At 37.4% G+C, this 20,845-nt stretch overlaps 1 protein-coding gene across 1 annotated transcript in view; it reads left to right on the top strand.

Moving 5' to 3' along the window:
• Positions 1 to 20,067: 20,067 nt before the first annotated feature.
• The window catches only part of CD36 (CD36 molecule), a 35,490-nt gene continuing 34,712 nt past the window's right edge, over positions 20,068 to 20,845 (top strand). Inside the window, exon 1 of the mRNA XM_039723658.1 lies at positions 20,068 to 20,177. The gene's annotated coding sequence lies outside the window, so the exon portion shown is untranslated. The remainder of the gene's footprint in view (positions 20,178 to 20,845) is intronic.

Here is a 20,845-nt window from a genome sequence, read left to right as displayed (position 1 = left end):
GACCAAGAACAATAAACAATTTTCTTTCTTTTTGGTTCTTCATGAACATAAACCAGAATTCACATCCCTTATATGACAAATACACACACAAGGAGATTTTCAGAAAATATTCAATAGTACAATGTAAATAGCTTTTTTCTTTATAAATTGTATATTCCAACTAGTTTTTTATTATTTTCTACTTATTTTTAATATTTCTCTTCATCTTATATTTATGTAATAAAATATATTTTAAATTTATATACAGTTTTAGTGTGTTTATTTTGATTTTATATAATCAAAATATATTTTATATTACATATATCTTTATATTTTCCTTTGCCATTTATATGATAAAGTAATAGGGATTATGTAATAAAAACAGGCAATATTAGATGTGCACCTTATTTCTTACCAGATCCACTATTCTTGATAAGCTTAGTTAAATATTAATAAATATTTATTTTAGATTCTCATTGCCAAGTTAGTTTCTTCTGGCCTGAGATAAAAGAAGGACACAGACAGCATGTTCTCTGTGCCTCTGTAAAATTTAACAATACCTACTTTTTCTTCATGTCACAATATATTTAGTGTTATCCCACTTGAAAAGGTGGGAGACTGCTGGTCATGCAGTAAAGGGAGGGAGTTTAGAGATTTGCTATCAGTTCTGGCACCAGAAGTTTGGGCTCTGGACTAGGAAATCCTGGTTGGAGCTGTGAACACCCGGTGAGCCTGAGCTGTGATTAAAAAACCAAGCAACCACCCCCATCACACTGCAAGATGCAGAATTCAATGTGAATGTTCTTGGGGATAGAACAATAATTTGGGCTTTACTAAAACACACCTGGTTTTCATCAAAATGTGTCCTCAAATGTGGGCTGCTGGATTAGCACAGAAGTAAAAGTCCAGTGGCATTTGGAGGTGACATGGTCTTGGCTAGATGTCAGTTTTGAAGCAATCCAGTGCAAAGGCATGGGTGAAGGATAATCACTTTTTTCAGACTTGCTCTAAGATAGGACAAATTCACAGCAGAGGACTGATGTGATACATGAAACAGAAAGGAATGAAGGGTGATGAGATTACGACAACACATGGAGACAAATTTAGCCAGCAGCTATGTGCCAAACACGTGAACTGAAATAAATGTGTAGACACACTACACTACCCACAAAGTGGCAAACATGCATTGTAAGACACAGGAGCTTTGCTCAGAACCCTACAAGAAAGGGAGAGAATTAGAAACAGGAGATCTCTCTTATACCAAGTTCTGACTGGTTTTCATGGCTCCCCTGCACTTCTTGTCCTGGCACAGTTGTACAGTTGACAGTCTTGGTATGCTGGGTGCTCCCTTGCAAGAGCTTCTGTTGAGGCAACTAAAAACTGAAGGCTTTTGATCTGTCTGTATGATCTATGCCCTTGCTAACAAAATTCTGACAGAATTAGATGTACCTAAGGTGAGAGCCCCATAAGCTTCAAGTCTGAAGTGAAACGTGGGCAAACAGCCTCAAAATTATTGCAGCAATCCTGATAACAACCTCATGCTTCTGTAGGGGTTTTTAGTAGGAGGGGAAGTTTGTGCACACAATCTAAGAAATCTTTTGATTCTGTTGGTCAAAATGCACCAGTTCCAGTGCACTGTTTTCTTTGACAAGTTAGAGAATCCAGACAAGTCTATGTAAAGGAAATCTCATTCCCTAAATGTAGAATCAATTAGTCTTTATACTATAATATTGCATGAATTTCCTTGATGGTATGAAATTGTATTAGCTTTGACTTTCTGGCAACAAAAAACCTGCTGGTAAATGTGGTTTTGGAGACTAAGGGGAAATGTAGCTGCAGTCTAAAAGTACTTGAGAGGGAATTGTAAAGTGAAAGCCAAAATCTTCTCAATAGAAGCCGATCTATGAAAGCCAGAGGCTTAACAGTTTTGAACAATAGAAAAAGCTTCTTTCTTTACTGGGTGCAGGATAATGCAGCATTGGAAGACTACGGAGAATCTGTCCTATGCTATTTTAAAAGCTGCATGAGAGCTGCAGCTGGTGAAACTCTTGGTTTTAGCAGGAAGTTGGATCTAAGACCTCTGGACATACCACATTCAGCTGACACTTCTGCGAATAGTTTCTCTAGAGAATATTCATTCAGCTCAAGTTCAGATGAATGTCTGTTTACTTGGTTTATCTAAAGATGTTACACTAAAGAAAAGGAGTAGTAATTCACTTCAGGTGTTACGAGATCATCCTATGACTTGCATCTGATTTCAGCTGGCCATTGTTTTATGCACTTTGTGATGTGACCCAAGAACACACTTGCACTTGTACATGCAAATGTAAGGCTCCAACAGTAGTGAGAAAGTATTACAAATTCACAATGGCAACCTCTCCCTGTTCAAACCTTTTTAGGCAGTTACACATGCCTAATGCTGGTGTGGAAGAAATGAAGTGCATCATTATGAATTCTTTTTTATATATTCTTACTTATTTCACTTTAGGTTTGGGGTCTTTTTCTTTTTTTTTTTTTTTTTTTTTTTCCCTATAAATGCTCTCACTTTCAGATAAGAGTTCTTCAGAAAACGCCCCCTCTTCTTTTTTTTTTTTTTTTTTCCCCTATAAATGCTTTCACTTTCAGACTGCTGGGGACTCTCATTTTTACTACATCAAATTTTGCCTCCAGAACGCAGCTGTATTTCACCTGACTAATTATTGCTGAGTCAGTTGAATCCTGAATTCTGGCATACTTGGACTGAAAAATGTGAGCTGGGAGTTTAACCATGACACCATAAGCAGGAGTTTGGCCTTGTGAAAATGATCCTTCAGACAACCACCTACAACATAAACAGGTATGGGGTTTTTGTTTGTATGTTTGGTTTTTTGTTTGTTTTTTTGTTTGTTTTTTTTTTGTTCCCTGGGCAATGAAATGGTGCCCTTTATACGAGCTGTGATAAAAACTACATTTAATCAACAGTGAGTGATGAAGCCTTTAAATGTGCATTTTTAGAACATGGGTTTCCTTCCAGGAGATTTCTAGGAACTCCTTATCGAATTTTTTTGACACTAAAGAAGCCCCACTATTTTGGATTATGTTGCAAACTTAACTACGAGGAGGGGGTTATGCCTTCCAGCTGCCACATGCCATGTTTAGATATTTGGCATAAATATGCGTTTAAAATAATTATGCAACTCCTACACTTTTACCATTCTATTTAATCCCTCTGTTTGTACTGCTTCAGGTCTGCTGTATTAGGGAGCATATCCAGCTGGAAACTAATCAAGGAATAAAAAGGGGCTTAGTTGTAATGATCAAGAAGAAGGAACAGCAGATCAACAGCTGCGATCAACAGCCTGGTGTTTGGTGAGGAATGCTTAAAATACCACAGCAAAAGAAGAAGTGAATGTTCAAGTCTTTTGTAGTGCTGAACTGCTTTTATAGGAGATCTTCTGTTACAAAAGAGAAAGCTCAAGGTTCTCCTTCCTCTGCAGAAACCATTTCCTTCCTAGGAGCTCATTTTTCAGTTCTGACTTGCAGTGGTCTACTGCTAAAGGGACATTCTCATCAGGCAGGAATGGTGTCCAAGCTGACCATCTGACATAAGTTGTCTCACCATTTAATTAAAAAATGCGTGGTCATCGCCATCTAAATGCTTGGAACACACAATTATGTAATGCATATTACCACTCGCTGCTTAGACCGATCCTTTTTGCTCTGGCCTCTTTACATCTATGAGCCTTCAGACTTTATAATTAGAAGTTAACATTCTTATTTTATTCCCTTCAAAGAAACTGGTTGTTTTGACAAACACAAATTCTCCACTGAGCCTTCAGGACAATACGTGATGATAACAACAATTAATTAAACATGCCTTTCCTAAAGATCTCAGAGAAGGTTAAAGGAGGTTTTAAGAAATTAATCCTTAGAACATCACTGTGACTGAGGGAGGATGTATATATATTAAAAATATGAAGCTTTTAGAATAAATCCCTTGTCTAAGGTCCAGAAACAAATCTTGGCTGACTATGGTTTCAGCGTTCAACCAGAATCAATGATCTTAATCATATCAATAGAAATTAATTTAGTTGACCAAGTTCAGTAAACATAGTGGGACTGACTTTGTAATTTGACCATAACTTTTCAGAAAAATAGATAAAGAGTTGGAAATATGCATTCAAGTTTTTCTCTTAGGGCCACAATCTTGATCTTTGAGTACAGATAGCTGTAGAACTGTGTCATGCACAAAGGTGTAGAATTATGCAACGCCAAAAATGATAATCCTATTTATGGTGGCTCTTCCATCAAGTGAGTTTGGGGTGAATCTAACAATATACAGAGAACAAGTTCTTCATGGGAAGATGCTGACTACAATGTGATCTACAAATGTGAATTTAGTGGTTTAGAAAAGTTTGACCTTCTCTGCTGTCAGGAATGTGCTGTAGAACAAGATTTCTGGTCCTGCTAACATTTAAAGGACTCTTGGAGTGAGAAGAGTTTTCTTTGGTTTAATTAGCTGTCATGCATAAGTAACAGAGTGGGTTTGTCCTTCTCTGGTTCTAGAAATGTATATACAACTATTAACCACCACTGTGGCCATTGGCTACTTTCGGACATGGCCCATCTGACTGGAAGCCAACACTAGGTATACCTGGATCCCTAAAAGCAATTTTTGCTTGGTTTAAGCTTGTATTCTTTCGTTGTTAAGTCAGGACATCTAAATTATCATCTCTGGGTGAAGGATTTCCTTGACTGTGTATGTAAGTAGATTTTTCACATGACTCTACACTTGTGGCTTTCCTGTCATGACTCCCACTCATAACGCACAAGCTATTTTTGTGTCTTTTCTGATACTTCCTCTTGCAAATAGTTCTTTGTTCATTTACTCTAGAGACTGTTTAACTGAATCAGTTTACCTTGTATGTGCTTCTAAAGATTAACCTCAAATCTGCCCCCTGAGGATCCCCATGATGTGGTTGGTACAGATTCTCTCCTGTGTTTCAAGTCTTTGTGATACTGTAAATCAAATTTGGAAAGTTGCCGTTGCAGTGACTTAGGAAAAAGTCCCTGTGTCCTGAAAACAGGATTTGAATGTAGCTTAAGCCATGCTGTATGCTTGCTGTACTCTCAATACTGGAATTATTATTTTTTAGCTTTGGAACTTAAGTCCCGTATTTGCTAACAGCACAGGTGAAACAGTCATGTCAGCAGTGCACAGGACTTAAATGTTTTATCTGTTTAATCTAGCAGAAACTCTGGGATGATCCATAAGCACTCAAAGTACATTTTAAAACAAACAGCAAAATAATTTATATTGGTTATGATTTGAAGTCTTTTGGGGATCACAAATATTATATTTTATGTATATGGGTAGTAACAGATAAAAAATTATGAAACAGAACAATTTACATAGTGCCTATGTTAAGCCAGTAAACCTTTCTGACCCACCTCAGAATATGAGGGTTTTGTTTATAAATATCAGTCAATTTTATACAAAAATATTTTTTACTCTCAAAGCCAAGACAAATTAGAATCATTGGCACTGTTTCTGGAGGTAGAAGATTTTCAGCTTCAGTGGTTAAATATTGTTCCTTGATTTACGAAACTTTCTGCTTTAAAACTGTGTCAGAATGACAAAACTCATGAAACTACAGAAAAGTCATTCCATACAAAAGATCTTAGGGATGCCACTTCCTTGCAAATCGTGACATAGGTGATTACTGTGCTCTTCCAAGACTTCCAAGGCTTAAGCATTGCCTTAAAAAGTAACAGGTTGCAGGTTGCCATTTGCGTCTTTAGCTGTAGGCATTGGTGCAGTTTATAAAACATGCAAAGGAAAAATCTCAGAAATTAAAACAAAACCAAAACCCCTCAAGAAAACTGTGGGGATTTTCACCACAGTCCTCCTAAGAGCTGAATCAGGATTGCAGATTCTGCACCATTTGCCAAGACAATGCTTTGAAGGTGGTGAAGGTCCAGAACATGCAGCCTGGGCAGTGTGGAATATTTGGTCCACACCCTGCAATTCTGCATTAGGGAGCATTGTGCTAATTAAACAATATTTTGTGCAAACATGGTGCAACCAACATTTGGGCAAACTAGGAACATTTAAGGGTTTTTCTTAAGGAATAATTGTAGTAAGTACTTATTTTTAATTAGTGGAATTACACTGCTATTTCTTTTCTTTTGTTTTTAACTTTCATTATTATATGTTGTAAGAACCATTTAGGTCATGCATGTTTTAAGAGAAAAAAGAGGATCTTGTGTTCCAGCTCTGTGAACAGAAAGAGAGGGTTTCAGCACTGAAGTAAATGAAATGGAAGACTCTAAAAAGGGATATTATGATGAGGCCCTCACAAGAAAATCCCAATGGTTTTTCCCCTTGGTGAAGGCACAGAGTAAGAGCCCTGGCCTCACTGCCAGCAGTCACAATATCTCAACCTTACCTACACACACACAACACTGCTCTGGTCACTCTGCTTGTTATAACTACATATACATTTATCCTCAGTGCTAGCTAGAAAATTACACCCAAGAGGATTTGGGGAACAAATCCAGTTATTTAGTAGATTCAGTGAGATTAGAAGGGTAGTCAGTTCAGCTTCCCACTGCACTATATAGAAAGCAGAAGAGGATTAATTTCCAAAGATCTGAATTGTTTCTCCTGACTGTCTTTTAAGAGATAAGAGGGAGATAAATTTAGCTGAGCTAGAGATACTTTAGGTACCTTTAACCTGTATTTGGACAGTACAAACATCCAAAAAAAGCCATTCATCTTATTCTAGTATTCTTGATGCTGCAAAATAAAAAGGTACAATAACCAAGCGAGGAATGCTGAGGCTGAGGAGCACTGATTCTCCTATGTCCAGAGTGCTAGAGTTAGTTGGAGTGGTTCAAAATGGTTAAGGAACTGTGAAATGCTACACATGGACAGTCAGTGCTCACAGTCAAGGCAACCCAGGTTACCCCTGCTTCTCTAAATAGACACAGAGACTGTCAGTGAAAACACTGAAAGCTGCTGAGATACAAGGGGGAGCCATGCTTGGTGAATCAGGTAGGAAAAAACCATCAACACCTTGATCCTTTCAGTGTCCCCTGAGCAGCATTATGGCTAAAGGTCTGTCATTCAGGGGTAGGTGGGGAAATGGGAATTGATTCAAATATTGAAATGGGGGTGATCCGTCCAATAATCTCACTTAGGAGGAACTGCCCATGGAGAAGTCCATCTCCTTAGCTGAGAGTTCATAGCTAAACATCCTCAGATGAAAGAGGAATGTATCTAACATATACACCCTTGCTTTGCTTTTCCTCTCTGGGAAAGTTATGCAGCTGTTCCCTTGTTTGTGCTTTGTGTGAAGGACAAATAGTTCACACTAGGAACTATGTGAGATGTTAAAAAAAAAATGTTTCAAGGCCTTGCAGCACTTAGGGGAGTTATGAAGGTATGGAGTTAAGTAGCTTGATAGGGACAATTAAGAAATCAGTGGAAAATCTGGAGCTTAGGGAAGCCTCTCCTAAAACTGAGCCAGTTTTGTAACTTCTTATGTACCTCACACTGTCACTCCCTTCTTCAGTGCTTCTTTTCCCTCTTTGATCCTTCTGATGCTTATTTGACACTTCTGGGATCAGATTAAGAATCAGAGTATTGGGCAACAGGTAGCACAAAGGCAAGAGGACGACAAGTGGGAGAAGATGTTCTAGTGGGAAAGGTCCAGGGGATTTTTACACATCTAGGCACTGAAAGAGCTTCTGGTGGTCCTGTCACCACACTGCATTTTTAATGTCAGTGCTCCATTATCTGCATTCTTCATTTCAAGGCTTGATATCTCAGTTATCTTGGTCAGAAATCCTGCAATCTTTCTTTTTTGGGGGGGAGAACTAAAACTAAGGGAAGCATGACTGTGGGAACTCAGTGATTTGCTGAAGTCAGTGTAAACAGGTAACAAAATACCATACCAGCAAGGAGACAAAGAGGACAAGGGGACTAGTACTGCAATACAAAAGAGGATATGGAAAATATTAGAAAAACATGCTATTGAGCAGAAAATAAGAATTACCTTGGGGAAACACAGATTTCTTTGTAGAAAGAAATCTGAAACTCAGGGGTGATAGAAAAGGCAATATGAATGGTTATTACTAAGAGACAAAACTAATAGCTGGGTACAGGAAGAGATCCTAGTTGCATAGAAGAGGGATCTATTTCAAATTAAAGATATTTTTTACTCTTAAATGGTAAAATAATAGTAGAAAATAGAACAATAGATTGGAAACTAAATTACTGGGAGTTGTTTATAAATCTTAATGGTTGTTGGAATGCTGCCAGAATATTTTTTGAATGCTTCACTCTTTTTTGTATGATTTTTCTCTTCCCCTTCTAAGAAAGTCTAAATAGGAAATCAAATTTAAAATTCATCACAAAAGCCACACTCTCAGAGCTTCAAGATTGTTGACTAATTATAATTGTGTCCCTTAAAAAAAAAAAAAAACCAAAAAAAAACCAAACAAACAAAAAAAAAACCTTTAAAAGTTAAAAAAAAATGATTCCACTATTAAGACACTCCTGTGGCTTGTTTTGGAATTCAAATTCAAATAGATATTCAAACAAGGAGGATACTCAACTTTCATTCAACTGTGTTAATGAAGAAACTTTGTGACTCTTTTAATTAATCCACTCAGTTTGAATATCTCTGACACAGCCTCTGGGGATAGAGATTCCTTATTCACTACATGCATGAAAAGAAATACACCTACGCAACAAATCAACATCAGAGTGCCAAACAGCTAGCAGCAATAAGAACATCTGCAGACAAGACCTATCCTGCCAATTATTTGTATCTCACCATTTTGGCAAGTCAAACTATTCTTCAGACTTCCCCGAGGTGAAATGAGTTGAAATAACAAAAGTAAAAAAATATACCTGCAGATGAAACAAATTGTCTGCAGTGGAACAAGTGAGCAAAAGGGACAAAGCTTTTCTAAAGGTCATCTTGCTATTAACTGTCACCTGTCTACCCCTAGAACCTGTTCCCCAGAAGCATTTCACTCAAAACAGCCAGGAGAGGAACATAACTGAGGAACAGAAAGCTCATTTTGTTCAGTTTCATTGCAGGGGCCAGAATCAGTTGGTTTCCTTGGTATTCGATCTACTTGAGGTCTGTTGCCCATCTTTTGTACAGTTCTTTGTTATTTAAGGATTTTCCTTCTTGTGCTTTTCCACTTTAGTTTCTTCAACAGTATTTGGTGGATGGCTGATTTAAACAACTTTTTCAAAGTGAAGTAACTGACATGCAGGTTTCCTGTTCCCACTCTTGCTTGCTTCTTCTAATAAAACTCTGAGGCATGACTTTCCTTGACAAAATGGAGACATTTATTATTTTTTCCCTGAATCTTACTTAATTCCTTGAGTTATGTCAGAACAGAGTTCATACCACCTCCCAGCTTCAAATTAGCAAAGACATTTTCTATGTGCTAAGACTGATTTCAGACTATGGGGTTAATGCTTGCATGTGGACCTGGAAGACTGAGTGTTCAAAAACATGGTCATACTTCTAAAAAATTCAAAGTATTTAACAATGGAAATACAGTTCTTCTCTATTTCAGCTACTTAAATTTTAGGTGAGAAATTAAGAAACATAAGTAGTCTAAGAAGCTGTTCCTCTTATTCTGACATAGGACCAGATTATTAAAAAAATGTTGATGTTTCCAGGCTCCAGAACAGGCTGTAGGAGTGGGATTCATTATGCTGGCATATACACCTTTAGTGAATAGGATGAACCTAAGCACAGGTGATGGGTGATGCACTCTTGGCAAAAGTACTTTCATTTTGTGCAGGAGTCTGGTTAGGAATGCAGAGCTGGGGCTGGAGAGCAGGGCTCAGATTCTCTCCCATTTCACTTCTCATTCAGTCTCATTTCACTTCTTTGCTATTCAAAACACCACGCAGAGGAACAGCAGAGAGGAAGACAGGACTTAACCATCATACATTCACCTCAAAATGTACTTTACAAAGACAAGAATCCAAGGTTTTAGAATAGCTGTGGAAGACTTCACCTTGTCAGAAGACGATGTGGTTACTAACAGATTACTGACTATTTTTTACCATTTTATCAATCCTTTTCCATGTTCACCTTGCTGTGAGCTTCCTTCCCTCTCAATTTTTTTGTGGAGCTCTTCCTTCCCAGATCTCTGCTTGTAGCAGCCATCTTCTTTCTCTGAAAAACCACTGAGCTTAGGTGTAAAACTTGAGGATTCTTTTATTTTTTGTTTAGTTCAGGTTCTTTAAAGATCCATGCTTGTGTGTGCACATTACTCTAATAGTGTCAAAGTACAGTAGTTTCCCATTGAATTTGTTATATCTTGCTTTGTAATTGGGCCTGTCCTCTGCATATTTCTCTCTTTCTTTCCTCCCTTCCACCTGCAGCCAGCAGCACTTAATTATTGTTGAAATGTGTTCTAGATTTTCACTGCTGCTCATGCAATTTCCTTGATTGTTACTTGTCTCCACCAGGCAGACATCACCAGCTAGAAGAGATCTGCCCAATGATTCTAACTGCAGATCTAATGTTATGATTTATGATTATTATGTTATGATTTTAGAATTTTCAGTTCTTGATAAAATTACTATTTTTTTCACTTTTTAAAGTAGGACAATATTATCTTAATTCTCTAGCTGAATAATTTGGACTGAATTCTAAGCAATGGATTAATACTCTACTGTTTTGATTTATTTCTAAGACCAGAGCTATAATAAAAAGTCTTTGCTTTTGCCTTTTTAACACTTCATGTAAAGCAGAATAAGCTAAAAGGTCTTCACAATGACATGGAATACTCTAAAATGACATCTCTGCATCCTGCCTCTGATAAGGAATTTTTCATTTAATCATTTGTGATTATGATTTTGTAGGCTATGTTTTGGACAGACTTTGAACACTTTTTATTGTGTCTTCTCTCAGATAAATTCCTGGCGCCAGAGAGGATTTCAGGACTTTGCCTCACAATTGATTTTTTTATGCAAATAAAGTGAGGATGTGTGCAAGTGTATTCATTTGGTATGCTGACTGAATTGGGAAAATCCCAACCAGCTGCACTGACTGTTGAACTTACTATTGCAGATTGAAACTTCTATCCCAGTCAAAAAAATAATTTCCTACACAGAAAGACATATATTTCTCAAAAGGTGATTGCATTTATTGTATTAGTTTTGATCTATATAAACAGGTTTTGGATTTTGTTTTGTATAATTTAGCATAGAAATTGCAACTTAAACACCCCAGATAAAAAATTTAGTTTCAGCAATTGCCCAAAGTTCTTGCTGAAGTAAAAAATTACCTCTGCTTCTCTTTACCAATCACATCTGAACACAGAACAGACTCTTCAACCATAGGTCATGTAACTGAGCTTTCAGCTTTCTCCAAACATTAATAAAATACACAGAATAGCAAAACAATCTTATTAAATCAGCTTTCTTTCCCATCAGCTCAGCTTCACTTACTCCAGTGGTTTCCTCCCAGCAGCTATCAGGAAATCAGTCACTGAAAGCAGGTGTGCTGAAGTGGGAGGCAGGGAAGGAAGGTCAGGCTCTGCAGCCATCAGTCAGTCAGTTCAGCCCAAGTTTTTTGTTTAAATAAAGGCATGACTTGGGATAAGAGGAAAAATTACTAATGTGGTAACCTTGGAGCAGAGTAAGATATTTAATACCATTAAGCAGTTCAGATAAGCCTTATTTTAATTAAACAAACAAAATAGGAAGCCTGAAAAAAGTGATGATGACTGTGGCACGTCATGAAAACAGATACTCTTGGAAGCTCTTGTGATACAGCAAAATTTAACCTCAAATCCTGTTGATTGCCTTGTCCCTTAGCAAAAAACCAGTATTTATGATGAAAATCTACATGAATCTATTTATCACACATGAATGCAACCTCACCTTTTCAAGAGCCTTCAATCCATTGTATTGTCAGAAAAAGTATTATGAAGTGCCTTGTGGTAATACATCTATGCTTTTGCTTAATAGAGTATAATTAAATACTTGTTGAAAGCAGTTTTATTGCTATTAGAAGGGCTAATATACTACACTTATACTACTCGACTGCAACATTTGTTTTTCCATCAAGCCTTCAGTTACTGTTGAATTATTCTTTTTAAATAGGCCACTATTAAAGCACCTATGTGGTATGAAGTAACTACTGATTTAGGCAGCATTGTAAGTGTCAGAATCTATAATTGCTAGATGGATGATGAGACACCAAAATAGCAATGCATGAAACAAAGCAATTGAGAAATCCTCTCTTGGACTTGACCTCATCCTAACGACGCATACAAGGTCAGGCCTGTCAGAATGATAATTAAGGGTTGTCTTCCTTGTTTTGTTCACATATTTTCTGTGCAGAGATACCCTGAGACACTGGGGAACCACTACAGGGCATTTTCCTTGTAAGCAATGGGTTTTTTTCCACTTAATTCACTTACTTTTTCAGATTATTTTAAAAGAATAACTGGTTTCTTAGATGCTATTAGTATAGCTGCATATTCCAGAATATTTCCTTACTTTTTCTGTTAGATTATTGCTTGAAAATCAGTGCAGGGTTAGAAGAATCAGAAATGTTAATCCATTAAAATAATGCTGTTTATAGAACACTTCTTATAGCAATTTCCTGCATTTGTGTGTTTAGAAACTGTAGGAAAAGGAGTTCATTTTCGAGGACATTCAGAAGTGGTGTCCAAATGTATTCTGAGTTTAAAAAAAAGAGTTGAAAACAGAACCCACCACTGAAATGTAACAGATCATTAACAAAACCAAAGGAGGAAATTTGCCTCTCCAGGCACTTTTTGGAAGTCTGTAATAATGTATTTTAAGTAAAAATATATGCCTTATTTGAAAACTCCTGAGACAGCACTGACTTGTAATTTTTTTTATGTCTTTATGCAAAAAAGCTGTAAATGGCTTCCATTCTGTGTACAGTTGTTAAATTATTACCAATGTGCCAGAATTCAGGAAAGAAAACATCTTTTAAAAATATTATTTGCCCTCAAGAATTTTGGAGTAATGATGTATTCCAATATTTAAAATGCAGCCATTAGAATTCTCACAAAACTATGATAAATTTTTGCAAAAACTGGACATTTTCAACACACACAAGCCCACCACAGCCCTTGTGAATAACAAATTAACCTTGTTAGCATTAGACTAACTGGATTCAGTGCAATTTTTTTTTCTCCAGTTTTTGCTATAGATCTATTAATGAGAAACTTTTCCTCAGAAATGAAATCTGAGGCGCTCTTGCTAAAGCTTGACCCTACAATTTAGAGTCACACCATCCCAAATATTGTAAGCTTAACAAGGAGATGATGAGCCTGTTAGGTAATGCTGATTTTATAAGAGTCAGAGCTACCTGAAGTATTCCTGATGTTTTATTATTTCATGAGTCCACCATACCATTTTTTTTCCTTTCTATATTGGGATTATATTGCAAGGTTTTGGTAGCCAGGGGGTGAAGGCTGCAAGTGTAGCTTCTCTGAAAAGCTGTCAGAAGTTGTCCCCATATCTGGCACAGCCACCTGTAGCTGGCTCCAAGAGGGACCTGTCACTGTCACCTGGCCAAAGCCAAGCCCATCAGAGATGGTGGTACCATATCTGTGCAACAGATGGGAGGGACAGCAGCGAGAACATGTGAGAGAGAAACTGCAGACATTGAGGTCAGTGCAGAAGAAGGGTGAGGAGGTCCTCCAAATGGTGGAGAAGAGATTTGCTTGCAGCCTGTGATGAAGACCATGGTGAGGCAGGATTTCCTTCTTCACTTTGGAGAAGTTCATGGAGGACTGTCTGCCATGGGAGGGATCCCATGCTGGAGCAGAGGAAGAGTCTGGGGTGTCCTCTTGCAGAGGAAGGAGCTACTGGAAAGATAGCATGTGATGAAATAATCCCATTCCATCCCCCTGTGCTACTGAAGAGGAGGAGGTAGAAGAGTTTGGAGTGAAGCAGGTCCCAGAAGAAAGGTGTGTGTAGGAAATTGGTTTCAGATGTGTTAATTGTTTCTCATTATCCTACTCTACCTAATTGGCAATAAAGTTAATTAATTTCCCTAAGATGAATCTATTTTGTTTCTGACAGTAACTGGTGAGTGATCTTTCCCTGTCCTTATCTCAAAGCATGAGCTTTTTAATGCATTTTCTTCCCCTGTCCAGCTGAGGAGGGGAGTGATAGAGCAACTTGGGCACACAGTGTCCAGCTAGAGTCAACCTAACACATTTCTCTAGCTTTTTCTTTTCTTAGTTATTTTAAGCATCTCTTTTGAACCTTTACTTTTCTCCTACTTTCACTCCACAACATACTCATGCTTGAGAGTTGTTAGTCAATTTGCTGTCAAGTCCCTTGAGGCTGTTCAGATAGTACTTCTCAAGTCCCGTTCTCCATTATTGACATCAGAGTTTCCTTTGCCCTTTTACATACTCCTTGGATTTAAAAATTGCCTCCCAGCTTTCCTACAATTAGGTATTGTTTATAGGTGTCTGGAACAGAATGATTAAAAGTGAGAAGAGAAGCCAAGTATCTTTGGGCTACTGGCCTCTGAGTAGTCATTCTTGGCACTCTTCTTAGAATGGCTTGTGCAATGTCAAGTTCTGTCTCAGTCCCAATATGTTTCTTGCTCTTGTGTTCTTATTTTCTGGCATAGCTGCTATTCTTCCCACAATTACTGCCAGAACCATTAGAGACCCAAAGTGCATGTGTGATTCCAAGTCCTCACAAAGTGCAAGAAGCATTATTGTGACATTTTGTTCAGTGTCTTCCTAATTTAACACAGATCATATTTTGTTACAGCTGCTCAGGAGATCCTGAGCACAAGATACATTTTCAGTCTTCACACCATATTCTGCATTCTGATCTTGATAATAATACAAATATCAGTTGATTTTAAACACAAGTTTTTACTTAGGATCATTTCATTTATTAATTAAAAAGACTGCATATGGCATAGGAAAAAAAAATCAATTAACTGTTTAAGTTTGAAAATGCTGAAAAAAAAAAAAAGAATTTTCATTCAAGATAGAAATATATGAATTCTTACCACTTCTCAGTTCTCAGGGAAACACTGTGCCAAGGAAGAAAGAGCAGTCCCGGCATTCAAGCACCTTAATAAAGGATCCTTTATTTCAGAAGAGTTAACAACCAGGTTGGTGAGGATGACAGCCTTTATATAAAATCTTAAGAGTTTCAAATAGTAAATTAATGAATTAAGGTATTAGTGTTAATAGTATCCTCTGATGGTAGACCTGGTTTTATTTTTAAGAACTCCCAAACAGGTGTTCCCAGGAAGCTGTGCTGAAGAAAACTTGGAAGACAATAAATTGGAAGACAGGACTTGTTCAAAAGGCATAAGACATGTTCAGTCTTACATTTTCATCAGAAGGTGTTTTGCAGACACAGCACTTTTGTCTGGAAAATACAAGTGAGAGGCCAAAGAAATGAAAGCTAATTAAAGTCTCCTGAGATGAAAAACAAATCTTAAGAATCTTTGCAGTAGGAGAGGAGCACTGTGAGGAGCACTCCTCCTTTGCAGAGGAGTAGGTACTGTGAATGTTCTGCTGGGAACAATCCAGCTGATTCTGATGGAAAAAATTCTTACGTATGTTTTAAGAGACAGCAGAGAACTATCCACCTGAGCAATCTAGATTAAAGGGGTTTGGGTTTTTGTTTGTTTGGGCTTTTTTAATGACTACAGCAATTGCTACTTGGCAAGACTTAAATAATCTAAAACAACTTTATTTTTCACTGTGTGAACACTGTATAAACAAACACAACACTCTCATTTTTTTAAGTAAGCAGCAATTTCTTATTTTGAAAGTTTTTTGGCAAATCTAATTTCTCTGTTTTGAGGAACATGGAAATTTCAATTGCAAGGTATCTTATTTTTCAAAGGACAAACAGCAACCTTCTCAAATCAGGGATATAGATTTCAAGGCATCCAGTACAGTTTGTGACTTCTGATTTATTTTAATTTTCAGATTTATGTATGTTAGCATGTTGCAGCATTTGATTTTCAGAAATAGAGCAGAAAAGTTGTTTTCACACATGTTGAGACTAAAATAATGTATGGAAATAAATAGGCTTTATCTCTGAAAATTTAAATAAAACCATGGAGATTCTGCTCTTCCACTGCCTTAAATTTATATAAATTAGTTACTTCAATAATGTAAATACTTCTGGATTCCTGTGACCTGTCATTTTGTCTGGCTTCTACATCTGAATGGCTGTGAGTACGTCCAGACTCAGTCAAAGGGACAACAGCTGTCACTAACTCCAGGCGTGTAGGCAGCAGGCCTAGGCAACAGGACGAGCCAAAATCCTCCTCTGACATTTTGCTTTGTGCCACAGGAGTTTCCAGTCTCACCACTTCGACTTGGCACGGGCTTCCCCCAGGCTCTGCAGGGAATCTCTGGGAGCACTCAATTAATTACCCAAGTAAAGCCGGCAGGGACGGGCTGTCTTTAAACAAGGAAATGCACCACTTGGTAGTTTCTAAGCTCAAACTAATGTTCAACTTTGGAACATGTATAAAAGGTGTAACAGTGCATAAATATCTTTCTACATTTTTATTCATTACTTTGTTAGTCTCTCAGTTGACATTAAGCAGGTAAAGCACTACTTCCAAGGGTTCCAAACTTGATAAACTCTATAAAAATCTATTTGTCATGTCAGAGACTTACCCACTGAACTTTTCATGAACTATTTTGATTTTTCCCTTAGAAAAATAATTTTGCTATCCCACTGTTTTACTTGAAATATCAATTATTCATGTAACATACATGAATAATGCTGTTGTTTCTGAAAAGGAGTGTGACATACCCAATATATCCCATTTTTTTCATTTTATTAGAGATATGTTATGACTGATATAAATGTCAACTATTTGTTTACTGTAATATTTATTAATTAATATGGTCTAGGATAGCATGCTCCTTGCTAAACCTTAATAGTGAACTAATTTATATCTTAGTCACTAATTGATTTTGACTCATAAATGTTTAATTTATGTGATGGCTCCATTATGTGTATCTAAAACCACTTGACACAAACCACTGATTAGAATTCCATCTGCACTCTGTGCTGCACTCCATGAAGCTTAGGTTTCATTGGAAGCACAGAATGTTTGAAAAGTTTTAATTTTTAATCAATTGTGTACTAAATTAATTTTTACTAATTGCAACATGGTGGAATGAAGACCATAAAAATAAATGAGACTAAAAACTTAACGAATTAGGTAGAATATGAAAATTTATGCTGTGATTGTTTAATAAAGGGTCATATGAGCTCTTTGAACTGTGATGAAATTCAACCTGAGTAAAACCTAGGGACGATGCTCATAGGCTGCTTAAACTCTAGTCATTGTATCAAGTCTCACTAACTACAGACACTTTTTCAGGACTAAACTCTTTTCAGAGAAATAAATCCCCAAATCAAATAAGTCTGAATTACAAAAAGAAGATTTAGAACAAGTCAGACAAAGCTTATATTTTTGTTTCTGCTCCCTTCTAAGGCCTCATGAGTTTGAGTAGGAGATATTTCTGAAATCGTGAAACTCCTTCAAAACTGAATTCACTCGATTCACGCCCGGTATACAACATGAATTAAACATGAAGTATGGAAGTGGCATTTAGAGGAGGGATAGCTGTAAAAGTGGGAATCTGTTCATGTATGAATTTGATCCTAAGACAGTGAAGATTACACAGAAATGCAGTAGCCACATCAAAAGGTCTGTAGCACCTCAGAAAGCACCTTGCTTTAATCAGTACACCAAGCGTGGCAACATGCCAAAGAATTAGGTCTGTATTCCTGCTGTGTTCTTCCGGTGAGGAACCTGGATGGTATGAAAAATATGGCTTTGCAAGGAATCACAACACAATTTCAAAGGTAGGCACAAGTCCTCCCAGCCACATGCATTTCAGTGAGCCACACATGGAATTTTCCAAGGAAAAAGGTAGTGTTTTGCAGGGTGCTTGCATGGTGGAAAATGCAATAGGCAAGGCTGCAAGAGGCAAAAACTGCTCAGCTTGCCGCTAAGCTTCAGGTAGATACTTTGAAATTGAAACAAGGCACCAGCATGTTCGTGTGAACATGAAAGCATGTGTAATTTATTTAGATGGTCAAAAATGGAATATTATTGACCTCACAGAGGAGGGCCTTCACATTTTCCTAGGTCAAAGGAAAGTGAATTATCCATAGGAAAATATTCCCTCATGTTTACTATTCAAGAAAATATCTTCTCACAAGCCTCACCAGCTCGAGTCAACATATGCCTGTCATGACAAGAAAAAAAATTATTCCTATTACATGCAGCTGACGAATCAAAATACCAGGATCTGCTGGGTCTAAGTGTCTTTTAGTAGGTTTTTCATAAGACCAATGGTTGGAAGCTGTCTGCCATGAACACTGTTGGGAAGCTGTGTGAAACCATCTCCACTGCAGTTGTTTCTCTTTTAAGATCCATACATGGATCTTTAGCCATGTGTGCATTAGAACCACAGGCACATTAAAGTGTAGTCAGAGGCATCACAGATATTCTTACAGATATTAGCTGATAGGTGTCCATGGTGTTTGTTTGACCAAGATACCAGAGCGCTCCCTTGGGCACACAGACTTCAGAAAATACAATGTTCAGTAAGACCTGGAATGTGTAACTGCTGTTAAAACAATCTCACATGCAGAAGTACAGCAGGAAAAAAAAAGCTTCCTTGCTGCATGAATGTACAATGCTGAATTGAGCACACAAGACTTTTAGAGATATTATTCTGATATGGTTAAGATTTATCTTCTGAGAAGAGGTGGATAAACAGCCTGGATATGAGATTTGGGGAAAGGAGGAGAATTGTGAGCTAGAATTGCAGAGTGAGAAAAGGAATTATGAGAGATAGATTGGCAAAAAACTAACTAGGAAAACACTAATAGAGCAGAGTGCAGAAAGGGCAAAATAATTTCCAGAAACTGGAGGAACTAAGCATTTATGTGTCTGCAATCCTATGGCTGCTGCTACCCAGAAAGTTTTGGGAGTGTCCTGCTGAATCCTCTCCAATACCATTTTGAGAATCTGATAAGTGACTATTGTTACTTTTTGCCTAAAACAGAGAAGCCCGAGTATAATTATGCAGAGGGTGTGTGCTTTGCCACAAACATGCCTGGGGTGTTTCATGTTGTGACGACATGTTTACAATTCTGTAATCTTTATCCTATATAATTTTAAGGATTTTTTTTTGTGCTAAACACTAGCGAGTGCTCTGACCACTCAAATCATAAGAAAGAGATGAATGATACATCCTATTTCCTTTCTAGCTGTTGTGGGTTGGAACAGCACTGCACCTATTTTGGTAGCCCAGTATGCCTGCTTTGCCACTGAGTCTGCCTGGCACTGTATTCAGAAAACTCTGAGTTTTTCCCAGCCTCATCTCAGATCCTCTCCCAGTTCTAGTGCAGGTAAGAGCGGGATACAATTCTCTTCTCTTCTCTTCTCTTCTCTTCTCTTCTCTTCTCTTCTTTTTTTTTCTTTTTTTCTTTCTGTATGGCTGAAGCTGCTCAGTATTCATTTTCTTAGAAGTGGGAGGACTTCAAAAAGAATGTTGAATGGCAGCTGGGCAGAAAATAGATAATGGGTAGAAATACTGAGGGCTTTGCTCTTCTGAGGCTTTAGGAAGGAACACAAACAAGAATTCAGTATTAAGTCACCAAACTTAAATTATTATTCATAATTAGCCTTTTCAGGTAAGACTTCTCTGTGCACCAAAGAGCACTGATAAATATGGTTTTCATTTGCAAACAGCTTTTTTGATTAACTGACGGTGTGAGAAGGTTATATACCTGAACTTCATACAGAGGAAGAAGAAGATAAATAGAAGAAAGAACAAAAAGTATAATGGGAGATTGGGGAAATATAAATGTTAATGACAAGGAACAAGGACAGAATTTATGGAAAGCAGTAAATTCTGGAAGAGCAGGGAAAAAACCTAGGGGATAATCCAAGGAGGGAGGAGACAAACTAGGGGAGATGCTTGGTGGAGGAGTGACTGCTGAGATGATAGGGTGGAGGTGGGAGGAGATTCTCAGAGAAAGAAACAGGGGTAAAAGGAAGCACATGCAGAAAGGAAGGCAGAAGTCTGGCAACAAGCTGGAGGCTGCAGCTGTGAAAGGCACACAGGAAGCAATCAACAGGACTCCAAGAAGATCACAGGTAGAAAAACAGCATTTACAGCATAACAGGATAGGTCAGAAAATATCCAGATTAATGAAAATTTCAGGAAAGTTTTTTAATTCTTAACTTTTCCTTGTCACTTGATTTTCTGTCTAACTTTAGAGAAGCAGAAATTTCATCAGTTAAGAGGTTTATGCCATGGAGTGTCCCTTGAGTTAGTACATATGGAGTTTTATAGCACCAGTCATAATGACTCACCTCCAGGTTCCTGATAATCCTCTGAGACAGCTATTATCTTAAATATGACTTGTCAGAAAGGCTGATAACTGCTGCTATTTGCTTGAACTTTCTCAAATGAGGTCCTCTATAGGCTGTTCAAATAAAAAATACCATGCTTAATTATTAATAATTAAAAAATTTTAGAAAAGTGTCAGCCCTGCTATGATAAAAGGATTTAACAAAGATCCAAAAAGACAGGCAGAGGAGGCAATAGCCCTGCCACTTGGCTCAGATGTTTATTTAGACAACCAAGTTGTGAAGCAAAGCCTGCGGAAATATTATTGAGAGTCCCATGAATTTGGACAGCTGTACTCACAGCTGGGATCCCTCAACCTGACCTGTCTCTATGCTTGGTGTAAATAAATATAATAAACCCAAATCTAAAGAATTATCTCTGATATGACACATATTATTTGGCTTCTAGTACT

This window comes from Passer montanus, unplaced genomic scaffold (genome assembly GCF_014805655.1).
Source record: "Passer montanus isolate IOZ18808 unplaced genomic scaffold, ASM1480565v1 scaffold50, whole genome shotgun sequence".
In the NCBI taxonomy this organism is placed as follows: Eukaryota; Metazoa; Chordata; class Aves; order Passeriformes; family Passeridae; genus Passer; species Passer montanus.
This window is presented reverse-complemented; position numbering and strand designations above follow the sequence as displayed.